This window comes from Prinia subflava, chromosome Z (assembly GCF_021018805.1).
Source record: "Prinia subflava isolate CZ2003 ecotype Zambia chromosome Z, Cam_Psub_1.2, whole genome shotgun sequence".
Classification (NCBI taxonomy): Eukaryota; Metazoa; Chordata; class Aves; order Passeriformes; family Cisticolidae; genus Prinia; species Prinia subflava.
In genome coordinates, this window is record NC_086283.1 from 93,855,798 (window position 1) to 93,868,763 (window position 12,966).

Sequence of the window (12,966 nt, forward strand, 5' to 3'; positions counted from 1 at the left end):
CACACACCTTGAGGGGTATTTTGTAGGAATATCCCACAGCAGGCTGGGGAGGAGCAGGTTCCACACTATTCCTTTTCAAGCTTTCTGGAAACAGCTGTCCTGGTTTACACCACTTTGTTTTCCTTAGTACATGAGCCACTTCTGCCTCCCACTCTAAGGGTGCTGATATGAAATGTGGTTGCTAGAATTTAAGGGTTACTCTAAATCTATTCTTTGGGTATGTGTATATGCATGCACATGAGCAAAAAAACCCACCCAAAACCTAGCATTTGCATTCAAAAGGGCCAGGCTCACAGAAAATAAGTGTAACACTATTGTGAGTCAGCTCCACAGAAGAACTTGGCATTGATCATTTTTGGCATTGATCATTTTTCTTCTGACAGAACACATCAAATGCAGACTGAGGCCTGCATCATGCACACAATACATCCTGGGGGGAAAAAAATCTTATAAAAGAGCTTTTAGAGAGGTGGTTTGAAAGCAAAGAGGCTTTATGTTCTCTCTGCCTGTAGCTCCAAAATGCCTACTATAGAGCTAACATTATTTCCCAACACATCTGCTGAACATATTTCAGAAAAGTAATGCTTCTTTCTTCACACTCTCAAGAGATTCAAGGCAGAATTTCCAAGAAAAGCAAAGATTTGCAGATGTTTTAAAAGTCACTGTTAACCTGCTGTTTGGAATTTCTGACACTGGTGCAAGAACTGCTGTTGCAAAAGTTGTGCAGAGCTCATGGAGCCAACCAGAGTAGTCTTGGCTCCTCAGGTGCATCGAGATCCTTTGAGTTGAGACATATCTCAGCTAAAATCTGAATCTATCTCAGAATTGGCTGTGGCCCAGTCAAAACAAACAGAGACAGTTTTGCTTGAAGTAAAAGTAAGATCTCATTCGGTGGAATTTAGGAAACTCAAGACAAATCTGAGTTAAGTACCTGGTGAGAAGGATTTTTCTTCACTATTCAGTTTTTCCTATTAATTTATGGCATTATAAACCAATATAACCTCTTTTCAGCACATGCTATGACAGCAAAATTATGTTCCTCATTGCTAAGCAGGTTCTATTGAGAGGAGAGTTTAAATTCCTGACCTTACAGTTAATCTGGAGAAGTGGCTCAACAAGCCACTGGTTGTGTGATCACACCTGACAAAAATCTGCAACAATTTTAAATTCCCTGTGCATATTAGTCTGAAAACCTTACATATTGCCTAAAAAATTCTGCCATTTAATTCTGATTTTTCTGTACTCCCTGGAATCTTTTTGTTTGTTTGTTTGTTTTGGTTTGGTTTTTTTCCTAATGATTCTTTATTAAGCAAAAGCTTTGGATGATGTTCCTGTAAACTTATGTTTGCTGAGGCTAGTCTAAGGAAAAAAAATAACCTTTTAGGATGTGCACATTTGTGTAAAAACCCATATTCTCTCCCTGCTATATGGTTTGTGCAAAAATTACAGTAAATTTGGTACAAGATAGTACTTACTCTAAAACCCACATCAAGATTAAATAATCAGATATTTAAATACATAGAAGAAAAAATCACCTGCCATTCCTTTGAGGTCTTGCCATAACTACAATTTAAGAACAGTCACAGAAGAGGAAAAAAAATTTAAAAAAAGGACCAAAAGAAGTAAGAGTTTTGCCAGAGCCCTAGGAGTACTTCTTTCATTGTGGCTCTCAATTTTTTTTTTCTCTGACTAGAATTCCTATAGGGAAGAATAAGATATGACGAGTTTCAAAAGAAGCAAACATATTTGTGAGGAAACGTATAACTAAGGGGGATTTTTGATAGGGTTATTCTTGGCAAAGACTGAGGATATCTAGGTTCAGAAATGAAGATAGTTCAATAAATATAACACAATATTCATGAGTTCCTAGATCCGTAGTGTATTTATGAGCAAGATATTTGAGATATCCCATTGTCCTTCATCCGACCAGGAGAGGGTTAATTTTTGCAGTAGGCAGGAGAAGCCTGGCCAGCACCCAGGGTTATTCTGCACCACCCCACAGAGGGTGGGGGGAGAAGGGGGTCCCATCTGGCCAGGTGGGTGCTGCAGTGCCGGGTTCTGCGTGCTGAGCACTCACCTGGGAGAACTGCCTGCCTCTCTTGTATGCTGTCATTCATTTTGCTGCTGTTATCCTTCATTTCTTATGCCACTGCTGTTTCTAGTAAGCTGTTCTGATCACCACCCATGTTCTTTACCTTTTGAGCCTTCAATTCTCCTCTTCATCCCACTGAAGCAAGCAGCACATAGCTCAGAGTGTTTCAGTGGGAGCACTGAGTTGGAGAATAACATCCCTAAACCACAACACTTATTTATCCGAACGTAATTCATTGACACATCTACCATAATAAAGCAGAACTGTCAAAGCACATGGAGTACCTAGCCAATGTCTGTGTATTAGAATTCATGCCACCCTCTAAACACCTTTTGCATTAAAATCAAGTGTTCATCACTAGTTATTTGGTATACTTAACTAAAGTATATATAAGGTACCAGGGTATGATATAAATTCTACTAATGTACATGTTTCAATTACTGGAAAATTGCCTTTTCCTAGCCTCATCATTGTAATATTGCATTTTCAATAAGCAATAAATGTGAGTGTTTTGTTCTCCTTAAAAGTCAGTGTGAGATGTTGAAAAGGAGACATGTTGTTTCACCTGGAAGTGTCTGTGCTTGGCTTCGAGTGTAAAAAAATTAATTTTAAGAGACAAAAAAACCTCCCAGTCTTTCTCACGTTCCTCATATATCTCTGGGAAGACCTCAACATTTTTCTTTGCCCCAGCCTAGCTGCATTGCTCTCTCAATGGCCCTGCTTTAGTCAGTTCCTGCTAACTTACAGCATATCCCTACTACAATTCTGCATACAAATTTGAGACAGCACAGTGTCTTTTCTGATGATGAAACACAAAGTCTTGGCTGGTTCTCTTCTGTATATTTGTGTTTGCAGGAACAAGAAACAGTTTTGAGAGGAAATTCCAAAACTTACTCAGAAAAAAGGTCCAACACCAAGCTTCAGATGGCAGAATTTTATTACGCAGGCAACCTCAAACCTGACACCAACAGGAATTGCCAATGACTACTTCTCCATATTTTGAACATAAAACTTCTCAAACAAATAGACTCTATCATGATCAAAGCAAATATCAAGATCTCATGATCTTAACTTCTGCAACTTGCATTCCTTCTGATCCAGTCTGCAGTTATATCAAACCATGATTTTTAAAAAGTTATTAGATGGACAACTGTCCTAAATCGACATGAAGATATTATCCTCTTTATTTATATAAATAATGTTAAATTCTTGAATCTGCTGCCTGTGAGAAGGTCTTCACAAAGTAGATGAAATTTGAATATGCCCTCAAAAACCTGTCTCAAGAAGAAAACCACATTTTATGTGTTCACACACTATTTCCCTTATTCTTGCTAATAAGAAGGGGATTACTTTCATTATTGAATATTCATAAAATGCATGCAAGCACCAGTAAATTAATTTTATGTTCCCAGAAGTTACAGCATAAACTGGAATAAAGACTAGCTCTCTGAATTAAATGGCATGAAATCCACTAGTGCAGAGTGCCTAAAAACACTGTGTGTTACCTCAGCCAAAAAAAAATGCCCATGCAGAGGAGAATCAAAGGAATAAAACCAGTTCCAAGCCTGGGTACACTCTTAAATTCACAACAAGGTGGTATTGGCTCCCTGTTGTGCCTCTGAGTACAGTCGGGGGCTCTCTCTTGTCTCAGAAGAAATTTTGTAGGATGCAAAATAATAATGTCCTGGTTCATCAGAAAGAGAACTTGACACAGCACCCTCTGACCTGACAGGGCTTTGCCAGTGATTTACAAAGCATTTCCAACATCTACTGATGTGTGGAAACCTTAGAATTTTCCTGTCAGCTGGAGGCCACCACTTAGCAAGTGGCAGGAACTCACACAGGCAATGCCAATAGACTCTTTCTTTAATTGCTTTTCCCTGACACATTAACTCCAGGGATGCTTCCTCTGACGGGCTCTAGGGACCATAGGATTAAAAACCACTGAATTTTCAAAAGAAACAGGAGAAGAGCCAAAAGCAATAGTTATTAGCAGCTGATTGCAGCCAAGTTGAATTTTATTTGTCATGTTCAGTGTGGCTCAGCAGGTGATCCTGCAGGTGTAGGAGTCAGGACAATGCCAGCAGGTATTTGTTATCCATGATATACCATCCCTTGGGCTGCTGTCAGCCCACCTGACACAAGCAGGAGAAGGAGGCAGCATTTTGTCCACCAAGGCTTATTTTCAGTCTGAGACAACCAGCTCTCCATACTGATGCTATTTATTACCGTTACACATTCATAAAATTAATGTCTGGTAAATTAAAGTTTTCAATATTAGCACTTGTTAACACTGACATCTCTTCCCAAAGGCCTGTTAGTGACTGCTGTAAACAAAGGAATGAGTTCTATTGGATAAAGAATTTTTTCAGCTGAGTGTTGAAATTGTGGTTTCCACTGCAGTTAAACCAGACAAATCCCCCCCAAAACCCTACTTAGACACTTACATTTTAACATTTGAAAAGCAGTCCCAATGATTAATAAATTACTATTGCATTCCTATGGGATTCCTTTTCACCCTCTTAGAAATAACAGCAACACTCATATCAATATGATGATTTAAAAATTCAAATCAGAAGTAAACAGTAATGTACTTCAGGCATTAATATTTATGGTATGAATTTTACTTTCCAATTTAGGCACTGAAAAACACTGCAGAGTATTTATTCTCACAATATTACAATTACTAGAAGCAATCAAAACCACAAGGTTTCTCTGAAGGAGGAAAGACTGATGAAGTCCATGGCCAAACCAGGAAACAAAACTCTCTTGCAAGTGCTAAGCTTGTATTGCCATCCTTCTTACCCTCAGTCTGTACTCTTGCATTTTGCAACCTACAGAGATGACTGAATGACACAAGAAGCTATTCAGTAAGACCTTCACATAAAATGCATGCTTTCATTTCACTGCTGCTCTTTGCTGGGGTTGGGGCTGGAACAGCTTCTTTTGAGAATACTTAGAACTGTTTGCTGACATGTCCTTGTCTCACAGAACATGTCAGGCTACTAAAATCAAGGAGACTAAAGCAGTGTTTTCTGTAGCAATTAAAGAAAGTTCTTGCTTTCTTTAGCTTCTTTCTTTGCTGCACACAAAGCTACATAGGGCCCCACAGGGCAATCAGGCTGATAAAAGGATTATTACCATGGCAAACCCCTCACCCCACAGCTCAGTCTGGGAGTCAGACCTGAGTGTCAGTCACCCTATTTACAATATGTGGTAAGGCCTTAACCCAGCCAGACCCAAGAGGGGGCTACAATGAGAAAGATCATGCTGATAATTTGCTCCTGAGCAGTGGATGGCCTCTGACATACCTCTGGGTCATTACCAGCAGCAGCATCAGGTTCTGTTCAGGAAAGCGTGAGCAATTTAATCATGGGGTGCAGGCAGTTGAGAAGAGGTGAAGGCAAGAAGGGACAGGAACAACACTTGTATCTCTGCTTCTGACACAGAAAGCACAAGAAAATCACAGAGAAGTACAGTGCTTTTAGTGACCCTGCTTTGTTCCATTAAGTCTATGTTGAAGACTATTTCTCTTGTTCAGTCCACGATGTGCCAGCAGGGAATGAAAACATCACAAACATGGAAATCATGAAGAGTGTGCACCTCGTGTTCTCACTACCTGCTTATGCTCTGAGCTCCCTGGCACAAGGCATGTTGTCCTGCAGCATGAGCACACCCTGCTTAAAAAGCAAACAGATACATCAACATCACACAGATACAGTGCTGAACGCTGGAGGAACACCACACAAGAAAAATCTTAGCCTAGAATTAGTACACTTGAAACTTTCTTCAGTTGCACTCTGTTTACAAACAATTTAAGATAACTCTAAAAATATTCCAGTAACTGATTCACTGTACATAATTATGAATGGTCCAATTATCTCCAGCAAAATTACACTGTTTTGTTTTGGAACATTCCACTTTCCACAAAACTGAATACTGATTCTTTAGAGCCCTCTCAAAAATAATGTAATCTCACAGTGCTTGACTTTTTGTAATCCATTTTCATTCTTTTCAGAATATAAAAATACACTTTCTTTAGTTCTGATACTAGGCTTTATTTTCTTTAGTTTCTGTCCTAATACCTAGAATCACATTAGCAAATTCAACCTCTTTTTTTTTTAAATACACAGCAATATAAAGACAGACAGTGCTAGAATATTAAAAATAACTACCATAAATAAAAAGGCCAGTATCAGCGTCTGATAAACTATGATAGTAAACTGATTAACCCATACTCCAATGTGTAAAGCCTTTTTTCTGTCTTTTTACATTCAGGCAAAAAAATCTCTCTAGTTATTCTTTTCTATATTCCTAATAACACTTTACTCAAATGTTCAGTACCAGGATAATAAAAAAATCCACCACCCATCATTAAAATAAGCAAAAATAACGCTTCCTAAAAGCACAATATGCAGCACATACAATATATATAATATAGTTTTTGTCTTTATCCTGTACTTTTTAAAGAAAACAAGTTGTTACAATGCCTTTCCATTTTCAACGGGGTCTTACTTTCTTTCAAGAGTATTGAGAATTATCTTGTCCTTTTGAGCTAATGAGTGGAACGAATCCAAAAACTAATATGAAACAACCTGTGGATCCTCTCAATGGAGTTATAGTCTTTGATAAAAGAGCATGAATACACATTCCAGCACTGATAAAATAAATACCTGGTGACAAAACTCAGTAACTAACAGTGTGAATTGTACTCCCTAGTAGCTCCTTGGATGTGGCTGAGATGGAGTTGCATCTCCCCACAGAGCTCTCACAGTGCTGTATTTGCACTGGTAGCAGGAGAGGTGTTGGTAACACGCCCATGTTTTGGTGCTGCTGGGCAGAGCTAGCACAGCACCTGCCCTGGAACTTAAAAACTCTCAGTCCTCAACCCTTAGGCTGGGATCGTGGGAGGGGACATGGCCAGGGCAGCCCACCCGCACTGGCCCATTTCATGTGATGGCAGCTGAGATGTGAGAGTTAAGGAGAGGAGGAATGGGGGAGTGAGCATTTGGTACTTACAACATTCCTCTTCTGTAGCAACAGCTACACAAGCTGAAGCCCTGTTTCCCAGAAAGTGGCTGGACAGTACTCACTGACAGGAAGTAGAGAATAACATATTTTGGGTGTTTCTTTTGCCTACACACACACGACATTTTGCTTTAGTAACCCACCTTTATCTTAAGATGGAAAAAACCATAGTGACTTATTTTGTGTCCTCTTCCTGCTGAGGATGGGAGTGACAGAGCAGGTTGGAGGACACCTAGTACCCAATCAGGGTCAACCGCCAACAGTGTTTTTTGACATCCAACATGGTGCTCAAGGAATTTTAAATAAGAATAGAAATTGGGAGATGGAACAATGTTACATGGGCTGAACAATGTTAGAGTGGAATGATCATAGGCAATTTCTGTTTATGGAATTGTGGAGAAGGAATGAGGGGTGGATTCTGGACCAATTGTCCTCTTTCAATATAGGTGATGTTATTTTGATGTGTGTGCATTTTTTTTGTTTTGTTTTGTTAATGTGAAGGAATCTTGTGAAGATTGTGTGATGAATGTGAATTTTGATGATAATTCTTAAATATGTGAATCACAGAGCCAAGGGGTTTGCATGACCAGGTTTTGTAGCAGGGGGGATACAGGACTAGCTTCTGAGAAGAAGCTTCCCCCGCGTCCAATTGCTGCAAATGAGTGTTTTCAGGTTCCTTAAAGAATCATTGACAAGGGTACTGGCCAAAACAGGTTTAACATTAAAGTGAAAGCACAACAAAGTTCTTCGGCTAGGTTCACGCTGCTCGTTAACTAGAAGGTTAAAGCACACAGAGAAAAAGACAAAAAATCAATCAAACCAAATCAAATCAATAAACCCAAAAGTAACTGGGTGGTGCAGCAAAGGTAGAGAGAACAACAGGGAAGCATAAGGATAGAAGGGAATATGGAATACCCTCCTGCTAAGTTCCAAAGTTCAGAGTAGATCCCCATGCTAAACTGGGCCCAGAACTGACCACCAACAGTTTAGGCCTAAATGACCAACAGCATTTAGTTACACTTAAACTTAACTACACTTAATTGATAAGTTAAACAATTTAGGAAAGGATTCATGTAGAATTTACTGTGTCTCAACAGTAACTCACAGGTCTGACTTACTACAAATTTAAAATATTTATCTAGTAAAATATTCTTAGTGCATTCATTTCATCATATTCACAGTCACACGCCCACAGAAACAGTCTGTACAAGGTATATACCTGTCAAAAATTCCCCTCAAACTTGGTGAAATACTCACTTTGGATGCCTCTGCATCTTCTCAGAGGGCAAAGGGTTGGGCTTCAAGCTGTCAGGGGTATCAGGCCAGGATCCAGTGACATGACCATTCAGTGATCCTCTGATACTCCAAACTTGGGGGTTCCCTGGCTCTGAGGGGCCCCCCTCAGCAGGGGTTGGCTGGTCACAGCCACTGCTCCAGCAGGGCTCAGAGGGTCTCACTTTGGACTGCTATGTACAGGGTCACAAGAGAGGGGGCTCTAGTCATGGTGATTTTCCATCCTGGCTGCAATTCAGGTTGATAACTGCCTTTGAAGGTTTGATAACAAAAACATTATTCTACTTGGATTGTTATCCAGGCAAGCAAAACAAACTTCCATGGCTGTTCATTAAAAACAGGAGCTCATTAGACAGCACAAACTCCTGGTAACAGTGTTTCTGATAAGCCCAAGAGGGGCTTAGCCCAGGTGCTGTACATCAAGACTGAGGTCTAAGGAGTATTTCTCAGATCACAGTGTGGCATGGGAGGGAGAGGAGCAGCCAATGCACTGCCACACCAACAGAGCCAGGGTCAGCTGGCTCCAAGACAGACCTGCTGCTGGCCAAGGCTGAGCCCATTGATGATGGGGTAGGACCTCTGGGATAACATGTTTAAGATGGGGGGAAAGTGATTGTGCAGAAGCAATTGCAGACAAAGAAGAAAGGAATAAGAGAGCAACTGCTCTTCACACACCATGGTCAGTGCAGAAGGAGAGGCCAGAGGCCCTCCAGGCACTGGAGCTGAGATTCCCCTGCAGCCCATGATGAACACCATGGTGTGGTAGCTCTGTCCCTGCAGTCCACTGAGGACCCCACACCCCATTAAAACAACAGCTAGTTCCAGCAATCAACTATGCAGATTAACATCCACCCTCAAGGTTCGCCTCTCACATTTTTCACTCTGCTTTTCCTTTTGTAAAACATGAATAGAAAAGTTGTGGCTGCCTTTGAGCGGGCAACGAAGCAAATCAATTGCTTTTCACTCAGCAGAATAAAAGTAGTCACAACTGAGTGAAGGGTTGTTGGTTTATTCCCATACCTTGCAAGACCAAGCAGCTATTTGAAGTATTACAGAAGGCAAGAGGCACAGAGAGGATTTCTCTCAGGCAGCTGGGGCTTCACAGACAGCCCAGACTATGGGACTGTAAAAATCAGGGATTACTGATTAGAGGCCACAACTGGTCACTGCTAATCACAACATGAGGCAAAATAGCCTTGGGTTGTCTTGACACACCACATTTTCTACAGGGAAGTGCATTTTTCTAAATAGTAAAATCTCTTTTGATATAAAAAGCTCGACATTAGACATCACAGAGGTTAATATAGAGCACTGTCCTTTGGAGCAGACAGGAAGAAACAGACACTGTTATTAACCCTTGGAATAATAACTAGATTCATTTGAACACTGAAAAAGACAGATTGAATAAATAATCCTCTGACAGACCAAAAAAATTGAAAAAACTCCAGAATATTTGTAAAATGTGTTATACAACTATCTGCAGAGGCAGTCACATCATTTCACGTGCTTTGTCAATCAGTGAGTGAGAAATATTGACAAATTTCAAAAATGTTTTCCACTAATTAGGGTAATGATAACAATAAATGTTATTGCATGACATAATTAATGAGGAGAAACCCATGGGAACTCAAGTCTGATTTCTCTGACAAGGGAGATTATCCAGTTTCATCACTGGGTTCACCACCAACCAGAGAATTTCAGATTACTTTGTTGTAGTTACCATCACAGCTTCAGGCTCTGGTTATCTGGATGTGTATTAGCTTGCACTGTGACTTCTGATTCACAGAAAATAAAAAAGAAATGTGATTGTGAGCTGTACTGTAAAGACATTTAAGACATTAAGGCTTTGTCCTTAATGGGTTCTGGAGTGCTGGGACATACACACAAGACTCCTGAGGGTGTTACCAGGAGAAAGCTCTTACTCTCCTGCAATGCGGATCTGTGAGATTCAGTTCTCTCTCTTCCAAAAAGGTTTTTTATGTGCTTCAGATCAGAATAAGATTATGTCAATTCATGGCTGCATGCTGAATCAATAGTTTCAGAAAGAAGCAGGTATTTTCACTTCTCTCTCTGATCACCAGGATGACTGAGGTACCACAGGATCAACAACAAAAAGACATCTGCCAAGGAAATCCTTTAGGACTTCTTTCTGGATATGCCTGTCCTAGGAAACACTTTTCATAGCTGGACATGAGGAAGTATGCTTCAAAATCTCCATAAAGCTAAAGAGACAGGTAAGTGAGACTCATACCTCTTTCTCTGGCCATCTTCACCCTTCTTTGAATTATTACAGCCCAATCCCTACTGGCTTGTAAAGATTTTGGGCCAAGCCACCACAGGGTGTAACTGAAATTGGAGTACAGAGGGCCACGTTCCCTCTAGTGTAACAGAAAGGACAAGAATGTTGCAGTGTTACTCCTGCTTAGGTAAATATTATCATAAATAGATTTTTACCTTCAGGAAGACAAGCTGGACTTGGAAAACCTCCAAAAACTTTTATATAAATCCTTTACAGCCCACACCTACTAAGTTTAAAAAAGGAAGAAAAAGAAAACAAACAAACAAAAAAACTATCATTAGAGGCAAGAAAGAGAGGCTATGAGCAATTCTTTCTCTGTTGAACCTGAAATGAAAGCCAATAATAACCCAAATGATTTCAGGAGCTTTCAAGATAATTTTTCTATTTTTTTCCACCTATATTAAAATGAACCCATGTACTCAGCTGTACCTAATCAAAAATAGTTACTATGGTTACAGAAGAGTTTTTCTAAATGTAGTACAGTATATTAAACAATCAGCCAAAATGACTATGTATAAACCAAAGGCAGGTGGGCAAGCCATTTAAAATTGTCAAGTAAACAGAAATAAACCTCAGCAAAAATAATTCCTCAATATTTATGCCATTATTTTATTACATTGTAAATAAGAACATGGTCATGGGGAAAGGGGGGGTGAAAGTAAATACTTGAATAATCAACCATTTAACATTTGTAATACTTGCTACAAAGGAGCTAGCTGTAAAATAATATATAGAGATAAGCAATTAATATGCACTCAGATGTAACTCAATGGAACTACTCTTTACAGAGAGCGTTGTTTGAGAAAAATAAGAACATTATAAACCAATGCAAATATACTGATTCACAGACAGAGAAAAGAAAACAAACCAGATGAATTATATTTTACATACAAGACCCTGTGATGGTTCAGCAGTTTCCTTACAGATGACCCTTTCCTTCTCTATAAGGGAGAACCATATCTGCATCTGTAACATAAAAATTACTATTGTTTTCAGAAATAAAACTTTGTTAACAAGACTGACTTGCTTAAGAGAGCACTTCCCTCTCACCTTTTGTCCTTTTCTTTGTTTATAAATAAGATCAAATTTTGTATTATGTGAGGGATATCTAATATTTGCCTGAAAAAGACTTAATAATTGACAGACAACAAGCACATTGTGAAACAAGCTTCCTAAAATCTTGTTAGGTACAATAGTATTAGAGATTAATAGGAGTAAAAAGTGTTAATAATTTGCCTTGGAAAAAAAAAGGTAGAAAGCAGTCTCACTGCCTCTCACATTGGTGAGAATTGTGGAGCATGACAGAAGCTCTTTACCTGTATCCACTGTCAAAAAAGATGCAATCTAGTAACAGAGAGAGACTCTCTCTTCCCCCGAGCCCCCTAATAAATAGAAATACCTTCTCACAGGTAACAGGTGTAATCATAAGAAGCAGCCGATGGGTTAGAAGAATGAAGGATTTCTGACAGCTCGCCTGTCATGGATGAGTGGGAAAATCCAAGCCTCGAAAATATCCCAGAAGAATAGCTACTTGTTGTGTGTTTCCCCTGCTCATATGAGTTGGCACCTAAGAGCAGAGAGTGACTGACCTCTCCTGTGTCAAGAAGTCAAGTATGAGGAGGCTCTCTGCCAGCAGAGAAGGCTTACCATGCCTAAGGGCTAGTGGTGGGAGAACTTCACGCTATCTTTGCTTAGGGGAGCACTCAGTGGAAGTTGATGTCTGCCTTTTGATTTATCTGCCTGGCACTCCCCAACTAGATCCCTTCTCCTTCTCTTGGTACATGACACAAAGTGCACTTCTGTGAGCTGGCTCAACACCTGCTGTGCTGCAGGAGAAAACTGGAGACGTCTCATTTGTCAGGGGGTTCAAGGAATCCAGAATTCCAGAGGACCGGGCTCACTGTGTACTCACTGTCACGAATTGAAATAACGTAGGCTCTTCTAGCACTAGTAATAGTACTTGTTCATACACCGAGTCACATCCTGCCAGTAGACTGCAGTCAGTCACTTTGGAAATCCTTGCTCAAGGCCACAAGTAGTTCTGGGGGGAAAAAAAAAATAAAAAAACTGACAGACCAGGAAGCCCACAGTGAGTAGATAAAAAACAGTACAGCGACGAGGATACTGCATGGAGGGGCACATTGACTGTAAATTAGATAGGCAAAATTAACTTTGAGTTATAGTATATTGTAACAGAACATAAATGGAATAAATATTCCATAGTGTCACATAACTGCTTTTCTAAAGGGCAGAG